General features: G+C 34.4%; 3 long non-coding RNA genes across 5 annotated transcripts in view; 1 reads left to right on the top strand and 2 right to left on the bottom strand.

Annotated features, from left to right (window-relative positions):
* Positions 1–20,000, bottom strand: part of LOC137642853 (uncharacterized) — a 233,269-nt gene that overhangs the window by 70,678 nt on the left and 142,591 nt on the right. The window lies entirely within an intron of this gene.
* LOC137642856 (uncharacterized) overlaps positions 1–20,000 on the top strand; it is a 236,374-nt gene that overhangs the window by 81,757 nt on the left and 134,617 nt on the right. The window lies entirely within an intron of this gene.
* Positions 10,065–12,687, bottom strand: LOC137642310 (uncharacterized). Its single transcript, XR_011044752.1, has 3 exons — positions 12,577–12,687; positions 10,989–11,130; positions 10,065–10,238 (listed from the first exon to the last, which is right to left on the bottom strand). It is a non-coding gene; the product is annotated as an uncharacterized lncRNA (long non-coding RNA).

Below are 20,000 nucleotides of genomic sequence, written 5' to 3'. Positions count from 1 at the left end.
GTTGTTGTTGAAGGCTCTACTGAATATCATATGGTAGCGTAAATTGAAACAAAGGCAGTTTGAAACTTCAAAGGGACTGCTACACAATAATTCCCTTTTCGACATAAACTGACCCGATTTAGCTGAATGTGTAACTGGACCAAACATTTGATGTTATTCGTAAACGATCTACAATTCGAATCTAGGACATTTTCCCTTCGGAATTCTGTATGTATCTGGGTTGAGTGAAAATACATATTCTTATCTTGATAAGGTTCCACAATTATGTAAGACGTATATGAAAACTAGGTGTATATTAGTAGAAATTACAAAAAAAAAAAAATACAAAAAATAAAAATTTAGTTTTCGTCCATCATCTGTGGACTTGGTCACTAAAATGTTTATAAAATTACAAGTCAGGTACTGATATAAGGGAAAACAAAAATACATAAAGAATTCAAATACATAGCCACATAGCTAGAAAGATGAAAATCTAGCACAAAACAGATATTGTTTTGTAATTGACCTTATCAAGATAACAAGGAAGTACGACATTGTACTTGTTTGCACCACATATTCTTATATTTTGTAATATACAATCCAATACTTACCTCATCATGATGGGTAAGGAAAATAAATTTCACTTGCAATGCAATAATGATATATTTAATTCATTCAGAGGAAAATAATCATAGAAAGTATTCTTCTAAAGCAGTAAAAATTCTTTTACTTGTACACAATAAATTCTTTGCAAAATTTATTCCAGGATTTTTACCGTTTTAAAAATAGGTATATTGACGTTAAGAAGTGATATCATGGTCACCAACCTGTAATATATAATAACAAAGTATGGTAAAATTACGGTTGCCTTTGTTTTACTAAAAGACGGGTGAGAACATTATATATCTATGTAGAAATTCCTATTAACATTACGGTTTTGTAACAGTACAGAAATTATTGTTTTAAACAAATTAAAATGCTACCACTTGTACTGTGAATGTTTGATATATGTAATAATGGATATTCAAAGAATTCTGTGATCATATACATTATTAAAAAAGAAATTATCGGGAATTCCGCGTAAAAATATACTGTTTTCAGCCGTATTTCAGTAAAATACAGGCGATCGTCATTTTACCTTACTTTGTTATTATGTTTTACGGGTTGGCGACCGTAATATCACCCTTTTACGTCAATATATCCGTTCTCAAAACGGTAAAAATCCAGGAATAAATTTTTCCAGGCATTTACAGTTTTTCTGAATGAAAATTTTTAACAGTTTAAGTTAAATTTATTAAATTGTCGATTCCTTATTTTTCTAATAATTCTTAAGAATTATTTAATACAGTTTTATGTCAAAGGTCAATGTCAAAGTCGAGCAAAAGGTCAAGAAATAAGGTGCCATTGGATTGGTGGTGTATCCACCTACTTTAGCCTTCTGGAAGTGTAAACATTTTATATGATATGCAGTGAGTGTATTGAGTGTTGTAGGTAGGGATTTTAGTCAGCTGTATAAACGTATTTATTCAAGCCCTAGTGAGCATGAATGGGACATGGTTTTGGAATAATATGGAAATCATTGTTTGATAAAGAAGTGAAATACGAAAGGTAAGTGTAAAATATTCATGCCACGTTGCCTTCCATTATGATTGAATTGAAGCATGGTTGGAATTACTGGCTTACTTTGCTTATTCATGATGTAGTTTATATTTCTTCGAACTTCAAAAGTTCAAATGAACAATTTAAATGAAATATTTGAAAAAAAATAACATAAAAACCATCAAAGTTTTTTCTAATTTTGGGGTATCTGAAATATAATTTTGAGGAACAATAAAAAGATTTGCTTTATAGTTGATATTATTGTTATTTATGAACTTGGGAAGTATCCCCAACCATACACTAGATATTCTAAGGGAATATACATATTTTTCACTTTATGTTTTTATGTGATTCTGAAATAGTTTATTCATAAAATCCCTGTTATGAAGATAATTATTTCACCCTCCCTATATTGGTTAAGAAACTTCAACACAGATGGCACCACTGTTTTTACAAGGATATCAAAGCTGATAATTTCGTTTTTTTATGAATTCCTCTTTTGGTATCCTTGTATGTTAGCTCGTTTTCATTTTCTTTTAGCATAGTCGTGAGTTTTTCAATTTAATCTTTTAAGCAAAGTGCGTCTAAGGGATAGAGAAGGTTGCAGGTACGTTGCAAAGCTTTTGCTTATTTAGTTTTTTCTTCTAATGGCTGTTTAATGGTTTGAATTAGAGAGTGTTTATAACTGTTCCTAGTATCCTACAGGAATAACTATATGATACATTTCTTCAGATCCGTGAAATGTCAGGTATGGCAGAATTTATCGCTTTCACTTTGTTAAAATGGATGCTTCAAATTAGGCATGATCTACAGTGGTGCTGATTATGTTTTAGTTTTCGTTTATTATTTGTTTGATTTAGCACTTTTTAGTGAGCAACCTTTATATTTTCTACATGTTTGATATGTAAACGTAGTCGATGTTTGCACGGGCATATCTTGCTTCAAAGAAAAAAAATTAATTTAAAGTGTCTTTGCCACCGTGGTTAAAAGTGCAATGGAAACCTATTTTTATAATCTATATAAACATGTCTGAACGCTTTGTTTTGAATTTAATTTGTGGCGAATAAGTTCGTTTTAAGGGTTTTTAACACTTCTATGCATGACATATACGTCATGATCTATAACTTTCCAGTTCTAATAGGGAGGCTATCTCTTAACTTTTAATGTTAACCGTTCAAAATATCAACTTCTTTCTAAATACAAGTGTTAATGTATCTCGAAATGTTGTGAGCAGTGTAAGAATAAGACAACAAGCCATAAACCTGTTTGCATACTAAATTAGGTTTATTTTTAATATGGCCTTTAACTAATAGTATACTGGTAGACTTCTAGATGTGCCGTTTTTCAAGTCTTATACTTTGTTAACATCACTTTCTATTAAGTTTCAATATAGTACTGAAGATGCTTCGGAAGAAACTCCCAAGCGTCCATATTTTGAACAGGAATATGTAGACACTGGTTACGAAGTTAAAATAGAATTGGTTACTTGGCGTTGATAGTTTGCCTAAAATTAAACTTGGCCTCTAATTTTCCTATTTGTATGTAAAATATTCAATTTAAAGTTTCCCTGACAACTGCAAACTTGGGTGGGTGTTATGGAAAATTTGTAGGGATATACCTTAGCTATATAATAAATTTTTGGCTTTGGTCTTCTTTATCGGTTTCCCACAATTATGGTACAGAGCGGTTACTTGAATTAACTTTAATCATTAGTGTCAAATGTCATTATCAGGTATTTCCTATATTATTCTAGTTCTAACTTTAAACCCATTCCATGGGAAAGTTTTCCAGACCGGTCCGGCAACAAAAGTATTCCGGTTAAGAGTATTTGACGAGATTCTACGATTTCTTTAGTATGCACAGAGTAAAGCTGCAATAAACCATAACTTATTTTGATATAGCTAGAAGTTTGATAAAAAATTTATTTGTAGGACGATCTATGAAACTCTGGTCTTCCTGAGATTTTGGTCTATAATTCATACTATAGCTTAGATGTTGTAACTCAAACAATGTTTCTTGAATGAAGAGGTAGTGGAATGTTTTTGATTTATAAAAGTAATTCATTGACTTTTTCTGAAATTAAGCACAAGACTATTAGATTATACCACGAAGTAATTGCACACACTTGCTGGTTTGTATCCTTTCCCGTAGATTTTGATTCAAAATGATATTCGTGAAATATCTAATAGTTTAAAGCTTTATAATCAGAAATTTATGTGGTAGACTAGCCTACTGACCTTATGGGAGCATTTGACTAATGGGTGTTTGGCACAGACTTCATAGTTAATTTTGAACACTAACCATAGTTTCACATAATTAAAACTTATGAGATTTATACTGGAAGAGTCATTCGCTATCCTTTGTGGGATATAGTATTAAATTTTGAACAAATGAAGTAGATGGATTATTTGATATATCAAAGTAAATGCCAACCAATTAAAGACCTTGAAGTATGAGTGCATTAGTTCCCAGATGTTAAATGACAACACTTTCTCCTGCCCATGGTTCCATCATGATTGGGGTTGTTTCCTGCCTGGTATTTAATGTAATTTGTGTATTTCGTGTTTGATCAAATTAATAACTGTTGCTTTTCAAGTCAGATATTAGAGAAAATCGCCCACATGACTGGCATTGCAGATGTTTTCTCTTGTCAGATTAGTGTTCAAAGACTATTTAGATTACTTTCAAAGCAAGCCTTGGCAGAGCAAAGACTCGTTGAGGAATGTTATGAATTAGAATATTTAGATTAGGAGCAAAGCAAGCACTACCAGAGTAGGCTTAAGGAATGTGATGAGTAAGTGTTCCAAGAATATTCATATTACGAAAAGAGCCATGGCAGAGTGGTTATATAAGGGATGATTTCATTTTCAAAGTGTTTAGAATACGAGCAGTCATCCTAAAGTAAAGACTTATTGAGGATGTGATAAATGTAGGATTGCATACTATAATCTGATACCAGTGTCCTTGTCAGTGACTGTATGTTCCCATTAGTATCCCCACCCTGCCTTTAGCACAAACTACTATAAAGGCTTTATCCTGTGATGCAGGGGCCAGCAAACCCGTTGTCACACACGAGGTTAGACGTATGTTTACTCCACAGCCTTAAGTGTTGCACGGGTGGTAACCTTTACATCATCCCTGACCCAGTTTAGTGTCATGCCTTTTTTTGTACCTGCTACCCGGACCCTGTCAGGCGGTCCTTAGACCTTCATCCCTCTGCACTGTTGTATTGTTGTAATGGCCCATTTTGTGTTGCGGGTGACTAGAAGTGTGCGTACCACATGCCCCATGATAGTGTTCTCAAGTGTTGTTCATGATCAAGCAATCTCTATGGATTCTCTCCTAGTCATCATTGTTGGTCTTTCAGACCTTGATAATTAATGCTTGCCGAGCCTCGGGTGAAGCTTTAAAAGAGAAAGCAAAGTGTATTCTTATGCAATGTTCCTTTAGTGTCTGCATTGATTAGTGCCAGGGATTCTAAGCCCCCACTGCAGTTTACCTCCCGTGGACTTCTTTAGCTAACAATTAAGTTGCCAGTTTTGCTATTGGGACAAAACTATCGTATTTGTTAGAATTTCCCGTTGGAGCAACATTTCAAATTGGTCGCATCATGGGGAGGGCCCTATCAGATTAGGAAAGTGTAGATAATTGCAGTTGGCTGATCCTGTCCTCTCTGTGAAAAATTGGCTGCAGGGTTGATATATAGATTTTTGCATTCACTTCGGGGAAAGATAGTACTCTTGAATAATTATGGCCATTTATTGCAGAGGTGAATATGCGATTCAGCACTAAGACTTAGAGAAAACCAAGAACAAACTCGTTTAAAATCTATAAGGATTCTGTGGCTCTGTATGTAGGCTGAACTGGCATTTTTTTCAAGTGTATTATTAGTTTAACACTGTAGGTTTTAATGGAAATAAAAACAATTATTAATATACCCTAAATCAAGATTATTCAGTTTTAGCAAGATTCTTAATGTGAATAAGTAATGGGTACTTTTTAGCTGCTAACATGAGCTTGCATGATATTCTAGATATTTTAATAGTTTACTGTCCCTTGTACATAAACCACAATTTAAACAGGCCAGAATTTCAATGAACTAAATATTGAATAAAACGAATTTTTAGGTTTTGATTCTATCTTAGTTCTACTCGTGGTGTTTATCCATAGTTCTGCTGTCGAAGTGAACTAGACAAGTAAAAAATTAATAATAAATTAAACTTTAGGTTGCATTGAAGTTATTAAATGGTTGTCTTTATTTACATAATTGCAGTACTGACATGAGAAATATTAATGGGTGATCAAGAACGATAACCAAACCAGCCTCAACTATTGTGGGTGTATATCTAGTAAAAGGTAGGATATCTGTTTTCTACTTTGGTCTTCCATATCAAAATAAGTTTACATGCATCGTAGGTAAATTCATGTATGTGTATGAACTCTTCTAGGAAAGATTTCAAAACACCATTTTGATTTTAATGTTTCAAAACATTTTTTCCTTCTGTACATTCCTTCTATACAAAAGTAAACTAAGACAATATTAAAGACTTAGATTAAGCCTATAGTTTTAATTAAAGTATTCAGTACTTGATAGTTTTAAAGAATTAGTTAAAAGTATTAGCTCAAAGAAGGTTTTTATTTTTAATATCTTTAATTGGACAGTTGCTACATTATCAAAAATTTTAGAAAATTTAAAATTTCATTCATTCCTCGTTTAATCTAACTGCCTAAAGTTTTTGTTAAATATATTTTGAAGTTTTATTTTAAATAATTTCAGATTTTTTGAGCATGGGACTCAGTAGAGGAACTACTTCAGAATAGTGTACTGGACAGCTTTTACGAGGAGCTGGTACCTATCAAATTTAGTAACGTGATTAAATCCTGTTAACGGCTTGTCAAATGCATACTCGTGAAGTAAGAAATTCATGGTTGAACTGTATCTTAGCACGATTAAACTAGAAACTGGGTGTTGTCTCTTCTTTAACCTTAATTTTTACTGTATTCAAACCATACTGGTGATGGGTAAAGGTTGATGGGTAAATTTTACTGAACTCTACAAGATATTTTATTTTAATGTTAGTAGTTGGGTTTGGTCTTCTAGTTTGTTTTTCATAATAGTGCATGCATTATAGGACTATATTTCCTTCAGTGAAAGGTATATCTGTATACGTTTCAATTTTTTAAGTAAAGTGCCAAACATGGTACCCAGATGTTTTGGTTGTATGCATTGGGTAAAATGTACACCACTTATGGTATACAGCAAGATAAAAGGTTAAAATTAAGATAATGAATAGACAAATAATTCTACAATTAATGAGCGTCTTGAATAAAAAAGTTTTATGGTTGAATAATTAAATTCAAACTTAAAATGGCTTCGGGCCTTCTAGTATAATTAAATTCAAATTTTAAATGGCTTCAGGCCTTTTAGTAAAGTTATAAAAGAAAAAATTCATGAGAGCTTGAGCAGAACAGATAAGGATTAGCAATCATCATTGAAAATATCCTGATAAAAAACCTAGGTATACTATTACTGTTCAAAGTTGTTTTAAAAGGGACTGAGAAAATTAAATATGAGTCTTTTGAGGAACTTTTTTTCTTAAGGGGAGATTTTTGCTGTATCGGAAAATTTCGCTTTCTATATTTAGTACTAGATCTATGCTTGCTTTAATGTATAAAAAATAGTAGTTATATTAACAATTGTACTAAGGTTAAATACATTTTCTATGTTATGTAATTGCATTGTGAAAAAGATAAGAATTATAATGTATAACTGAGTAAATTAGTTAAACTAACATGTTGGTAGTGCAACTGGTTGAATCTATAAACTATTGATGTTACTGATTTTATGTAGGCTCGATTATTTCATCTGCTTTACATGATCCAAATAGTAACTGACCTAATTTATAAACGATTAAATGTAGACTTATTTTCTATTAAAATCTTGCACTATAACTATACAACCTCGCAGTTGTGGGGATTATTTTCTTAGCCGGCCCTTTAATCATACTACGATATCTATTAAAAAGCAGTTTGAACCCAATATAATAAGTTAAACCTAAAAATTTTAGTACAGTAAATTTTGAGATTCTATGGATCAAAGACTTCCCCATAAAACTTCCATACCTTACAGCAAGTCTTCTGTCAATACTCCAGCAACACTTATTCTGTAGAGATTCCCAGTTTTTTAGGGTTTGAAGTCATAAAAACCTTCTTGATTACTTTAGTCTTGATTTTGTGGTTGCTTTCTTGAGTAGTAAGTCTCTTTTATTAGATTTATAATGGACAGATACTAGGCACCTGAAGGTTTGTCTGTAGGCCCAATACCTTTAAGAGCGTAATGGGGAAGATCTGTTAGAGCTTAATAGAAACATATAATTAAGATTCAACCTGTAATATGAAATTATCTTAGTTGATAAATTCAAAATTTATGGAAACAAGTTGCTAAATTAGTGGTGATTGAAAAGATATTAGATATACTGTTGATGGATTCAATATATTTATTTGATGTATTAAAGTTATCTGTGGTTTTGAGTGATCAAAGAAATTTTTCCAGATCGATAAATTCTAACCTAGAGTGATCAGTCGTTATTTATAGTTGATAGCTTATATATTCCTAGTGATCAAAGTGGCTAAATTTCGTATTTGAGAGATTTAATCTAATGAGTCTATGTAATATATCAGTGATTGAATTGGCATAACTAAACTTTAATAAAATGTTTGATTGATAAAAAGGGCAATTATTTTATAAACAGATATTACTTTTAAGTATTTGTTAAATACCTCTTTTATTATAGAATAAAAGATAAATTAAAGATGATTTGGACTAAAGATATGCAAGACTGAAACCTTGAAGGAGTTTGCGTTAAAAAGTATTTATACAAATGGTAGAACTGTTGAAAAACATGAGTCAACTTTCTAATGGTAGAAAAATTAGCAAGGATTCTTTTCAATATCAATGGGATTTTGGTTTTGTGTAAATATGATGATTAATATAAATTTTTAAAGTGAAATTGTAGGGTTTTCACTATTAAAAGAAGTGTAAATTACTTTTCTTGGAGCATTTATTAGGTTGAGGTATATTAACTAATTTTCCGGTGGTTTCATTAGCTTCTCTGCTTTTCTCAATTTGAACCTTATGCTAACATGGAAATTTTTGCTCAAATATTTCTTTTAATCTTCTAGGAGCTATTTTGGCAGGTGAAACATTAGTGTTACTGTATAATGAAAGTATGGTGCTCAAGTGAATTTAGTTCAAGTTTAGTTTCAATTGAGATTTTCTGTTTATCTTGTTATTTCTGAGGTGCTTCCACTCCGATAATGTTTTACTTATCATACCTTATAGTTTAACATCATAATTCGAGAAATATAGCAACACTGCATATTTTGCTTTACCAAGAAGTTTAATATCTTCTGCAAATATTTTAGTTTTTATATTGTTTTCTTCTATTTTGCAGGATTTATATAAGAAAAGTCAGACAAGACTGAAGAATTAACCCTGAAACGGAAGCCTGGAGGAATTGTGATGCACCTCAATGCTGAAAAAAAAAATATCGCTCAAGTGTAGCGTCTGAACGTGTAATTAAACCAGCACTAACCTGTGACTAGATTCAATCTAATGACAGCAGACCAGAGGTAGAGAGACGCGCACAGGTAATGCAGAGGAGATATTGAAACCGCAGTGATGCAGAGTGGTAATGAGAAGCAGCGGTGATGCAAAGAGATTGAGACAGCAGTGATGCTGAGTGGTAATGAGAAGCAGCGGTGAAGCTGAGTGGTAATGAGAAGCAGTGGTGAAGCAGAGAGAGAGATTGAGACAAAGATGTGATGCCGAGTGGTAATGAGATGCAGCGGTGAAGCAGAGAGGCATGCAGAGGAATCACAAGATTCAGCGGTGAAGCAGAGAGACAGATTGAGACGCTGCAATAATGCAGAGAAAGATTGACGCAGCAATAATGCAGAGAAAGATTGACATGCCACAGTGATAGAGAAATTGAGATGCAGTGGTGATCCAGAGATGAGTGATAGAGAAATTGAGATGCAGTGGTGATCCAGGAAAGTATGTAGAGGTATCGAGAAACAGCAGTTATGCAGCGAAGATTGAGACGCAGCAGTAATACAGAGCCCAGCAATAATGCTGAGTGCTGAGAAAAATTGAGACAAAGCTTTTACAGAGATTCTGTTTAATTATACTAGTTCATAATAAATGGAGAGAAAGAAAATGAATTTGTATATAACTCCTTTATTCATATTATGTAATATTTATACATACACAACTTTTCACGTGACTTCTCTACACGATTTTTCCTATATCATTTCATTGTCTTATCTTCAGTGCATTCTCTCTGCGTTACTCATGTTTATTCCAAGGTTAATTTGCCCACTTTTTTGCCTTTGCTCTGTATGATTTATGTGCTATTATGGGAAACTCCAGCCTTTACGTCTCTTCACATGACAGCAGCTTAACACTCAAACCAAAGCCATGACTCTTCTACAGGCATGGGATGTTTGTTCAACTCAATCTTCTCCTTTCACAGGATGTTGGTAAGTTCGGAGCAAGTCCTCTTCCAGTTACAGGGTCTCGGCCTAGTACCTCTAGTTCTTCTCCCTTACCAGAATATCAGCTTCCCAATCCATAGAGATGGCATGCATACGTTTATTTTCTGAAAGATTAGACAAATGAGTCATTTTGCTTTGCTATTTAATTAGTTCTTATTGAAAAGCATCATCTTACGATGCCAAGGCAAATTTTAATCTATTTGACTTAATAGCACAAGTACTATGACCCTAAAATTTCTCGTGCATGTTTCAGAATGCACAAAATGAAATTTTCAAAGTTATTTCACTGACATAGATTTTTGAACAAACTAATTCTGGAAACCTTTCAGAACAAACTAATTCTGGAAACCTTTCATTACTAAAACTAGTTTAAGGTATTCTTACTATTTTATTAGTAGTTTAAGGTATTCTTACTATTTTATTAGTAGAGTGTTCTACTAGCAAATAGTTATAGTAGAATACATAAAATTCTTATATTCCCCTGAAATTCTGGGAAATATTCAGCTTCGACTCGCACATACTTAGAACAGAAAATGATTTTGATTTTGACAAATTTTAGCTATAATTTGAGCGGCCCAAATTTGTCACGAGGCTGCAAACCAAAAATAAGCCTTTAAGCTACCATTTTGTAAAAGTTTGATAACGGCCTTTATGTAAAGACAACAGATAGTACGGAAATAGAGACAATTTTGATAAAATCCTGCAATTTAGCATTTCCAAAACTATTATAATAAATCAAATTTATTGTTTTATACATCTTGATTACTTTATAGCTGCACTACATTTTTTTAAAGTTTAGTATAAAGTTTACAACGATTTATGGATATGTTCATTCTGCAGAGAAAAATACATACCTGTATTTTGCAAGCTTGCGATAGCATTTTAAGTTGGTTGAGGAAGCGAAGATACATTAAAAGGACAGATTTTCAGTTTCCAATCGAAAACGAAGCACTCTATGATCAAGATCTCTCAAATTAAAGTACCAGGAATGAATATCTGAAAAAAAAACAAAAATATTTAGAAATATAATAAAGATTCCAAATACTGATTAGATAGGTTTAATAGTAGAAACATTCAGTAATTTGATGCATTACTGTAGGCTTAAATTTGCAGAAGCAATACAACTTATACATTTAAAAATTTTCAATTGTACAATATTCAATAAAAAACCTTATATTCTTTCACAAAATTTGAGTATCTCTCAGGTGACAAATCAACCAAAGTATCTTTACTATAGTATTTTATAACAAAAATGCGTGATACTCTACCCTAGAAAACCTAGTACCTTACGGTGATAGATTGAGTACCTACCAACAATAAGTGCCACTTAAACTGAAAATGTCCAGAGTTTATGAGATGGTAAATCAGTCCGTCAATATCATTGAGGCTAAGTAATGTGAACCAAATAGTTTGCCTTATGTGAACCAAATAGTTTGCCTTATATAACAGCCTTTATGTAAAGACAACAGATAGTACGGAAATAAAGACAATTTTGATAAAATCCTGCAATTTAGCATTTCCAAAACTACATATTGTGCTGTTTTTTATCATTGGGGGAAGTTCTCAGGGCACAGGGTTCAAAGATTGTGTTTAATCAAGTGTAATTACAGAGGATCCCATAACGAGTGTCATAGAAAGCAAAAGTTTTATGTACAAAATGAGTTATTCCATGAAGTACAGAAGATAATGGTTTTGAAAGGCTTCTTACTATTGTTGGAAAGAAAATTGAAGAAATGATACGTGTTGCAAGAAAGAGACCCTTCAAGTTAGTGGAAACCTTCACAATAACATTTTCCTTCTGCAATGAAAAAAAATATTGAGAGCTGCATGTTCTCACATCATGCAGGTGTACGGAGAATGCTTTGATTTCTATGACATTCAAACAGGAAGCTCTCATTATTTTGGAAGTCTTACATTGACTTGTTGAACATAATGCATACTCTCCTGAGTGCATCACGAGAAGGAAACTGGCCATAACAACTGGACTTTCTCAACGAGATGATTTTATGGGGGTTTGCTTATAACAAGTTTAACTGTGCCAGATACCTGCCAATATATCAATACACATTTCCCAGCTACATATTAATCACACAGAGGTGTATGACCATTTCATAAAGAGAAGAAATTTTCAGCGCAGCTGAGATCTATCAGTTCATTTGGTCAAGTTACAGTAGACCGGACTACAGAAGAAACGGTAAAGAAAGGTTCCCCAAAAAGATTAAAGTAAGGAAGCAAGGTGTAGGGTAAAGAAGAATGTTACAAAACAGTTCTGCTTGATGCAAAAGAAGGCAGCAGACCCTTAAAGAATGCTTACAGTGCACTATAAGATGACACTATCCCATTTTATCTAAAAACATTTGCCCAAACAATAATGGTCAGCAATACATGCAACACCAAAAATGCCAGTTAGTTGGCTCATATTTGGGTGTGAAATTCAAGTACCTCGCTATTACTGCGTTGATTCATGTCATGTGCTCTCTTATCTTTCACCGCTGCATCTCAATCTCTCTCTGCATCACCGCTGCGTCTCAATCCTTCTCTGCGTCACCGCTGCGTCTCAATCCTTCTCTGCATCACCGCTGCGTCTCAATCCTTCTCTGCATCACCGCTGCGTCTCAATCCTTCTCTGCATCACCGCTGCGTCTCAATCCTTCTCTGCATCACCGCTGCGTCTCAATCCTTCTCTGCATCACCGCTGCGTCTCAATCCTTCGCTGCATCACCGCTGCGTCTCAATCCTTCGCTGCATCACCGCTGCGTCTCAATCCTTCTCTGCATCACCGCATCACCGCTGCGTCTCAATCCTTCTCTGCATCCCCGCTGCGTCTCAATCCTTCTCTGCATCACCGCTGCGTCTCAATCCTTCTCTGCATCACCGCTGCGTCTCAATCCTTCTCTGCATCACCGCTGCGTCTCAATCCTTCTCTGCATCACCGCTGTGTCTCAATCCCTCTCTGCATCACCGCTGCGTCTCAATCCTTCTCTGCATCACCGCTGCGTCTCAATCCCTCTCTGCATCACCGCTGCGTCTCAATCTCTCTCTGCATCACCGCTGCGTCTCAATCCCTCTCTGCATCACCGCTGCGTCTCAATCCCTCTCTGCATCACCGCTGCGTCTCAATCCTTCTCTGCATCACCGCTGCATCTCAATCTCTCTCTGCATCACCGCTGCGTCTCAATCTCCATCTGCATCACCGCTGTGTCTCAATCCTTCTCTGCATCACCGCTGCGTCTCAATCTCTCTCTGCATCACTGCTGGGTCTCAATCTCTCTCTGCATCACCGCTGCGTCTCAATCACCGCTGCGTCTCAATCACCGCTGCGTCTCAATCCTTCTCTGCATCACCGCTGCGTCTCAATCCTTCTCTGCATCACCGCTGCGTCTCAATCCTTCTCTGCATCACCGCTGCGTCTCAATCCTTCTCTGCATCACCGCTGCGTCTCAATCCTTCTCTGCATCACCACTGCGTCTCAATCCTTCGCTGCATCACCGCTGCGTCTCAATCCTTCTCTGCATCACCGCATCACCGCTGCGTCTCAATCCTTCTCTGCATCACCGCTGCGTCTCAATCCTTCTCTGCATCACCGCTGTGTCTCAATCCCTCTCTGCATCACCGCTGCGTCTCAATCCTTCTCTGCATCACCGCTGCGTCTCAATCCCTCTCTGCATCACCGCTGCGTCTCAATCCCTCTCTGCATCACCGCTGCGTCTCAATCTCTCTCTGCATCACCGCTGCGTCTCAATCCCTCTCTGCATCACCGCTGCGTCTCAATCCTTCTCTGCATCACCGCTGCATCTCAATCTCTCTCTGCATCACCGCTGCGTCTCAATCTCTCTCTGCATCACCGCTGTGTCTCAAAGATATCAAATGAAATGAGGAAGTGCAAATTTGCTGGCAACCTACCAGTCTTCCATTAATGTAATATAAATTTTTTTACAACATTTGGAAACCGAATCTTTAAACTATTCTGATCTTACCAATTACAGATAGCTGGGAAGTATATCTAAACCCCTTTCAGCAGTGTAATGTAACATTTTTTTTTTATATTTCTAACGGTCTAGATGTCAAATAGAGGATTTGGCTCCCCATAGATATGATAAATCCTTACTAGGAGGGTAATATCGCAAGTCATTTGGGCTCCTTTAATCCCAATGAACATCAATTAACCCACTATTATAAGGTTATTTGTCAGAAAAAGTAACATATATGGTTTTCATCTATGGTATTGTCAGTTTAAAGTTGGAAACTCCCTTTCTTGTTTTATATGCATGTCAGTTTTTTATATATTTTAATATTAGCACAGTTCAGAAAAGAGTACACAAGTACATTGATTTTCCCAATATACCAACCCAAATTTAGTTGGATCAAAAATTCTTTCTGCGAGAAACTTTTGTTTCTCAAAAAGGAGAGCTTATATTTTCGAGAAGTGTGGAGTAAACTGTTAAAATATATTACCTGATAATCAGAAATCTATGATTCATTTACTGTGCCAAACTTCATTGGATTTTATATAATCTTATTAAAATTCTTCTAAGTACTAAGTACTGTTTCACTTTTTTTGTTAACTATTTAAGGTTTTGAACCACAAAATGAAAGTGTTCCTCAAAATACATCACAAAAATGAAATGAAAGACCACAAACTTTCAAAAGTGTATTATAAAGAAATCTTATGAAATCCTAGAATGGACCAACTATGTCATTTTCTTTTAATAGGAATAACTGATGTTTCAAGAGAGGTGTTTTACATTACCCTGTTCACAAGCCTGTGTATAAATACTGGATAATAAAAATCATAATCCTATTGCCTTTACAAATATTCGAAAATCACCAAAGCTGTTTATAGAATAGACCTCGTTTATCAACATCTTGTTGAAGTTTCTACTTTAAAAACATAAAAATTCTAACAATTGAGGATCAACATAACATGATATCTTGAATGCATCCAATTATTTGTCACAACAAAATTCTTTACCCAACTTATAAGAACAACGAATCTGGGAGCCTAATTGGGATATGAAAATCCAGGGTAACTCTTCAGGAGTGCCCATCCTTTATCTCTCTCCATTACTGCACAAAAAGATTCATACTAAATTCAAGATTTAAGAAGAACAATGTTTGCTCAACTAGGTTAAGGAGTGCGTGAGGGAACCTGGGTAGTGTACGGCCTGGCACTTTTGGTTAGACTTGCTCATAATATATTCCATATCTGAAACTTTAAATTTTGCAGTGATGTAAGGGTTAACTTTGGTTATTGGGTACAATTATGCAATATATGGTTCCTGCATAACCATAAGATAGGATAGAGCCCAATCATTGCCATTGCCAAATTTTACCACGTTGCACTGTGATTATTGCATTCACAGGACATATATATTTTTATAACCTGTTAAACAATATATTGTCCATTGAGAATTTTTGTAGTCTACTGTTTTTGGCTTTATCCTTTTAAAAACAAACAGCCTTATATTTATTAAACAGAGAAGGATATAACCAAACACTACATTAAAATCAAGCACCCTGAATCTGAAAGGATATATGCTTCATACTTGAAATTTACTTGACTTATCATAAACAAAAACTACATTAAAATCAAGCTCCCTGAATATGACAGGATATATGGTTCATACTTAATATTTACTTGACTATTCATAACCAAACACTACATTAAAGTCAAGCACCCTGAATTTGAAAGAATATATGGTTCATACTTAATATGTACTTGTCTAATCATATCCAAACACTATATTAAAGTCCAGCTCCCTGAATACAAAAGGATATATAATTCATACTTAATATTTACTTGACTATTGAAAGACCAAGTCTTTTTATAGATTATCACATTTAAAATCATGGATATCTACTGCATGGTTATGACACCTAAGACATTCCTACAATCTGTTTTTGCCCTGCCTATTCTTGATGTATAATCAGGTAACAGAATCTAGTAGTATCAATTGAACTTAACAGTTTACTATTTATCAATTATTGAACATTGTATACAATAACGACTGTCATCTAACTGCACAGCTCGAAACATGCTAAATAAATTTGATGTTGCATACATTCTAAAGGGCACATACAAGTCAACATTACACAACTGAAATACTTATATCATAAAGGCTACATGTAATCAATATTGTGACTAATCTAATTCACAATCATTAAAGGAATGAATATAAAAAAATAAAAATAAGCCTTCACACAAACTAAGTGTCAAAGACTGACCACTGAAACAAATAGTTTTCAATTTGTTTCAGTTGGAAAATGGGGAATTGGATTTCATAATTAGACATTATACATAGATATTCCCTGTAGTTGTAGAACTCTTCAATATATTTCTTATAGTGCTGATGGTTTTGTAACTAGATTTAGTCTTCTGATCATTAGATTCAGAGTTTTTGTGGATTTGACAACATTACTAATACCTAGGGAAATCAATGTATAAAAATGAAAAGGGTTTATACAGCATATTTTATGCAAAAATTAAAAAGGACATAACTGAACTGTAAACAGTCACACTGCTAAAGGTGTGCCTCTACTTGAAAAGTAACTTCAATGTTTAAATTTTGAGGGCAGGTCTGAAAATCTCCCTCAACACTACGAAACCTCTGAGAATATGATATTTGTAAAAAGGACAGGGAAGTCTATGTTTATGTTTCTATTAAAACAAAAAGTGTACATGGTAAACACCTCTAAAGCAAGCTATACTTGAGGCAGTCATTTAGGTGGCAACGGCCATTAAGACCAGGCAACTCAGGTTGGCAAGGGACGAAAGAAATTATTCCTGTTTTCTTGGCAAGCTTATATGAATTTTGCTGGAGGACATTCGTGTGCTGCTCACAGAAACAATGCAGTCATTATTAATGTATCATAACTTGGCACATTTACATTAATACATACCTTGAGGGTTGAGGTCAAAAGTCGAGTTCCTCTGTTGCTGGTGCATGGGATAACTGGTAGTTCACCTCCCTTAGTTGGTTGATTATAATTTTGTGACTTCTGGCAGAAAGATGGTGTGTTCCTACGCCTTGTGCTGGTGGATAGAATAGTTCATAAAACACATGTTTATAAATGTTTTGGTGCAAAATATATAATTAATTTTACATAAACATATGATGAGTTAGGAAGTATATAAATCATTGATTTTTTCATTCCACTTCAGAGATTGTACTCTCATATCCTGCCAAAACTTTTCTTTTTGGGTATACGCAATTGTAATGATCCATAAATGAATGATAATCAACAAAGGTACCCTTAGCTCCCTCTCGCAGGATTTTAATAATCTTGCTGCAATATAAAGGCCTACATCAGTTGAATTTGGATCTCCTAAATTGATATTCAAATCCCATATGCCCAGTATTGTGCCATTCTAAGAAAATGACAAGGAGGACCTGGTTCAGAGATATACGCTTTTATTAAAACAGAATTCACATGGTAAAACAATAAACAAAAAACTAAGACGAGCAATACTCAAGGAAAGTCATAACAGTAACACAGGCCATCAAGACCAGGCATCTCTTGTTTGCAAATGGAAAAAAAAAAGTAGTCCTGTATTCATGGCAAGCTCATATGAATTTGGCAAGAGGTAATAGATGTGCTGCTCAACAACAATGCAATCATTATTAAAGTATCACATTCAGACATTAACATATTCCTTACCTTAAGGCTTGGAGGTCAAGAGTTAAGGCTCCTCTGTTTCTTGTGCGTGGGACTACTGGTAGTGCACCCTCCATAGTTGGGAGAGTTCAATTCTGTGGCTTCTAAAAGGGAAGTTGAGATGTTCTAATCTCTTGTCCTGGAAAATAAAAGGGTTCATTAAACAAGGATTCTGGTGCAAAATTTGGTATGATTAATTTTAGATAAGCATACAATTAGTTGAGAATTTTATAAATACTTGTTTTTTCTTTGCACCACGGAGATTGTACCTTCACACAGTGCAAGACTATTTTGGTATGTGCAACTGCAATGGCTTGCCACAAGATAAAAGCCTACATCAGTAAAAATTTTGGTTTCCCAAACCAAGATTCACCAATTTGCAACAAAAAATGCTAAGACCACTTATAGCCAATAAGTACAGGGAGTAATTTCCCAAAACTTTAGGAAATTAAGACCTGCAGTTACACAAAGTTTATAATATGCAGTCAAGGTTACGGGTAACAGAACCTTGCCAAAAAGACGTTGGAAGGAAAAGATTTATAAAGAGGAGAATTTGATCCTCAACATTTTTTTTTTTTTTAAAGAAATGCCCTTAAATGCAATTATGGAAAACCACATACACGATACTGAGCAGTTATAATCCCCTTAGTTTACTCAATGTATAAAGATTCATAGCTATGGTTATAGTCAACAATTTAACAGCTGAATGTATTGTTCCATACATTTAACCTCCCACTATTTACAGAAAACCATAGCATTGGTTAACACAATAAAACTTGAAGTGTGCGAGGTGAAATGGCTATTATAAAACCATATCCCCAGACTAGTGCATAACTATTTAGAAGCATTGAATGGTTTAAGATTTTAGGTAATGTTTACATCATAAATAACATCATAAATAAAGTGAATTATCATTTATGGGTGTCGACTATCATGACTAAGTTTTTGAGTTACGATAGGTCAACTAGCATGACTTCAAGCTACAACTCCTTTGGTAATTGTGTATTCCCTTTTAAGTCTGTACATCAGTGGTTTTATTCCCTCAATTATAAAATACTTTTAAGTATTTATTTTGTTCTTCTATATCATCTTCCACCGAGAAAAATAGAATTGGTGGCATATATCTATTTGAATTGAATTAAAGACAATGTTATAAACTAAAAATACTAGCTCATGGCGCTAATGCATGTAACGAAACATGTTGCACTTGCTGGAAGATAGGTGAAACTATGTTGCAATTGCTGGAAGATAGGAGAATGATAAAGTTTAAGAGTGAAGCAAGCTACAATGAAGAAAAAGAAAGAAATAAGTAATAAATTAGATCATTAAAATAATACCAAAATACTAGCCCATGGGGCATACACATGTTGCGAAAAAAGTTTCACTTGCCAGAGCATGAAAGCAATGAGATAATGGTAAATTGCTAGCAGTGCGTGTTAAGTGGAGCAAAAACACTGAACATTGTGATAGATTAGATTATTAAAATAACATGGAAATACTAACCCATAGGGCTAATGCATGTAGCAAAACACCTACCTGCAAGTACAAGGGAGCAATGAGAACATTAAATTATGAGGAAAGCAAGGTAAAGCAAGGCAAAAACAATTAAACTAATTTGATAGATTGGATGATACATATAACAAAAATACTAGCCGACGGAGCTAAGGCACGCGTCAAATATTCTCTTTGCCAGAAGCAATGAGAATATGAAATCATCTGTGAACTATTGATCTATAAGATAAACTAGATTAAAAGAACGCAAAAATACTAGCCTACGAGGCAAATGCATGTAGTGAAACATGTTCCGCTTGCCAGAACATAAGAACAATGAGATTATGTTAAATTTTGAGCAAAGCAAACTATGGAGAAACAAAGACCAATGAATCATTATGTGTTATTTTAGCATACTAACATACAGGTAAATATGCACAAGCAAGCTACATCTCAGTCCTTTGTTTATTGTGAATTTACCCCCTTCAAGTTTGTATAAATGACGATTAACTCCAAAATACTAACCAACAGGACTAATGGGTGTGGCAAAACAGTCTGCTTGCCAGAACATCGGAGCAGAGAGATAATGTTTATTCGCGAGCGAAGCGAGCTTACAACAGCCGAAGCCAATAAGTCATTAGCTAAATTAAGTAAAAAGGTATTTGTAATACGTTGAATACAACACTAATACGAAGGACTTACTAGAAAATGGGAGGAAA

Source organism: Palaemon carinicauda, chromosome 6 (genome assembly GCF_036898095.1).
Source record: "Palaemon carinicauda isolate YSFRI2023 chromosome 6, ASM3689809v2, whole genome shotgun sequence".
NCBI classification, from domain to species: domain Eukaryota; kingdom Metazoa; phylum Arthropoda; class Malacostraca; order Decapoda; family Palaemonidae; genus Palaemon; species Palaemon carinicauda.
The sequence above is the reverse complement of the archived record's forward strand: the minus strand, read 5'-3'. Positions and strand labels throughout refer to the sequence as shown.